Below are 3,356 nucleotides of genomic sequence, written 5' to 3'. Positions count from 1 at the left end.
CTTTGACACTGGGGTCCTGAGCACCCGAACCCAGGGCTCCTGGAACCCGCTCCCTACAGAGCCAGACTGCCGCCTTTACGTCTCCCTACTTGCTGCAAAACTGAGAAAGTGAATCAAGGTAGCGTAACCACCGTGCGCAGTTGTGGGTGGTTCCATCAGGGTGTGTGTGTCTGGGCCTGGGCCCGGGCCGGGGTGGAGAGCAGGGGAAGGGTGTTGGGGGACACATGGAGGTGTTGGCCGGGTGGTGGTGACGATCTTTGGCCGAGCCCTTTTCTCCACGCGCCTTCTTGAGAACCCAGGTGCTTGCTCCTCTGTGACACGTGGGCATCTCTGTCCCGGCCCCTTTTCACATCACTTTGATTCTCAGTAATGCTGTTTTTCAATTAAATTATTCTTAGCCCTCGAATCTCTGCAATTAAAGAAGCAATTTTCTGTCCTTTCCCTGAAAGAGATTGCTTACCTGGTTTGGTGGCACCTTTAAGCAGAGAACAAAGCAGGAGCGAATACCCCAGGGCCACTGGCTTTAATTGGTGCTGCTGGGGGGGGGGGGGGGCAGTTTCCGCTGGGGGGTGAATTTCTACAAAAGCTAACCGACAAGGAAGGAGGCCCATCAAATGCTAGTCCTCCCCACCCCCCCCCCCCCCAACCACCTTTATTTCCAAAGGTTATGCTTAAGCGGGTCTTAGTGATAGCTCCAATTTGTAATTCTAATTTCCTTGGAAATAGGGCTAAACAGAGCATTTGTCATTCCTCTCCCTGTGGATTACCAGCCACAGATGACGATTTATGGCCTGAGCCTCTCTCTGGGACAGAGATGGGTGTTGGGGGTTAAGGGTGGGGGCTGGGTGGACTCCGTTAAAAATATCTCAAAGTCATTTTTTTTTTTTCCTGTAAGTCTGGCGGAGAGAGGAACAGCCTCTACAAAAGCTTCGGGTTGCCTGGTTATATTCCGAATAAAATATGAAGCAGGAATACGATATTTATTTATTTATTTTTAAGAGTATTGCCTTAAAAATAAATTTTTATTTATTTTATGATATTTGTGTATTTATTTAATTTAAATTTATTTTTGAGGGAGAGAGAGAGAGCACGCAGGGGAGGGGCAGAGAGAGGGAGAGAGAGAGTCCCAAGCAGCCTCTGCACGTTGAGTGCACGGAGCCCGAGGCAGGGCTCGAACCCATGAAGTGGGAGATCATGACCTGAGCCGAAATCAAGAGTCGGATGCTCCCCTGACGGAACCACCCAGGCGCCCCAGGAACATGATATTTAAAGAAGCGAAATGCTTTCAGCACTGCAGGAGTGGTCTTCTACCTGGGTATTTATTTGAGGAAGGAGAAGGTCCTGATTTCAGAGGGTCAGCTGAACACCAGCAGGACCCGTGAGGAGCCCATGCGGGCCCCCCCCGCCCCAGGCTGACACCTGGGGCAGGCTTTCCAGGTGGCTTGTGGCGGGACCGAATGGAGAGGGAAACCGGGGCTCATCTTGGCTGAAGCCACTGGTGTTTGAGAAGTTTGGTGTTGGCAGTTAGAGCCTGGTCTTGTAGCCATTTACGCACTCTGTGGGTATATTTAGCACCTACTGTGTGCCAGGCTCACTGCTCAGCATTGGGGGGAGACAATGTTGAACCCAAACCAAAAGGTCCTCTGATTCCACGGAGCTTATAGCCAGTGGGGAAAACAGACATCGTTCAAGGAACCAAAACATGAATGTCAAATCGCTACGAAGGTAATGCAGAGAAAGAGTGCCTGGTGCACAGAGCTCCTTGGAGAACTCAGTGGGCTTTGCCGACATACTTGGAGCCACAGTCGTCTCATCTGTGGAATGGGGCTAATGAGACCCGCTTCTCGGCGGTGGCGTGGGTGTGAGGGACGAGCCAGCAGGTGGATCTGGCAGGCCAGAAGCCTTTAACAAACGGGGACGCAGAATTCCTAGTTCTTCACGGCAGTGTGGTGTCGCTGGGAGCAGAAAGTCACTCGGGGTCCCGCACACAGAGTCGCTCTGGATTTAGGGCTTGGTAGGGCCGCGCCCTGTAATTTACAGGCTTCCACTCACCTTAATGTCCTGTGAGGGCGCAGTCCCCCAGGAAGCAGTGAGGCAGGAAGGCAGGATAATCGTCCAGGGTCCTGGGTTACTAACTGGCGGGGTTGGCGTGTGATCCCAGACTGAGAAAGTGCAGAGAGGACGTATTTTTTTTCTCATGCCCTGCTGCCTCCCTGGTGCGGGGAGAAGGTCATGTAACTTTGAGCCCCGACTTCTTCAAGAGTGAGGCAGGAAGTGAACCTGGCGAGGGGTCGTGGGCAACAAGGTCATGCATTCATTAGTTACTTCCCGTGCATTTTTCTGTGCCCGGGAAGGCTCTAGGCACAAGGACACAGGGGCCAGGGAGGACCCAAAGACTTCTGTCAGGAAGCTTGCATTGCAGTGCAGACAGGAGGCCGAGATGAGCAAATGAGTCACCTGGGCCAAGGCCGAGGTGAGAAGTTCCAGGAAGGAAGGCAGCAGGGAAAGGGTGGAGGGTGTGTGTGTGTGTTGAGGGAGGGGTTGCTTCCAAGAAGTTCTCTGGTTTTTTTTGGTTTTTTTTTTAAGTTTATTTTGAGAGAGAGAGAGAAAGAGAGAGAGAGAGGCAATCCCAAGCAGGTCCCACATCGTCAGCACAGTGCCTGACACAGGGCTCGAACTCACGAACTGTGAGATCATGACCTGAGCCGAAATCAAGAGTCGGATGCTTAACCAACTGAGCCACCCAGAGCCCCAGTGTTTTAAGGTGACTCTGAGCAGAGACTTGATTGAAGTCAGAGAAAAAAAAACACATGTATTCGTTTCCGACGGCCTCCTGTAACAAATTGCCCAAAACATAGTGGCTTAACACAGATGTGTTACCTTACAACATGGAGGGCAGGAGTTTGAAATGGGCCGCACTGAGCTCAGACAAGCCGTTGGCAGGGCTGCGTGCCTTCCGGAAGAAGAATCTGTTTCCTTGCTCTCTCCAGCTTCCAAAGGCCACCTGCACTCTCTTACGCCACCTTTAAAGCCAGCAACAGGGGCCTCTTCCTGTCTGACTCTTTTCTCCCGTCCTTCTTCCTTCTTCCACTGTAGGGGACCCTTGTGATTACCTTGGGTCCCCTTAGGTAACTCAGGATAACGTCCTCGTCGAAAGGTCAGATGATTAGCCACCTTGATTCCTCTTTGTCTTGGAACGTAAGTGCTCACAGGCGCTGGGGATTGAGACAGGGGCAACCAGGGCCTTAATGGAGGAATCTTCTGGGTAAGAACTGCCAGGAGACTCTGGCCAATCACTCGTCTCCTTGGGCCTCACTTCTCCATCTTTAAAATGGGTGTAGTAATATCCATGCATC

This window comes from Panthera leo, chromosome F2, assembly GCF_018350215.1.
Source record: "Panthera leo isolate Ple1 chromosome F2, P.leo_Ple1_pat1.1, whole genome shotgun sequence".
Classification (NCBI taxonomy): Eukaryota; Metazoa; Chordata; class Mammalia; order Carnivora; family Felidae; genus Panthera; species Panthera leo.
This window is presented reverse-complemented; position numbering follows the sequence as displayed.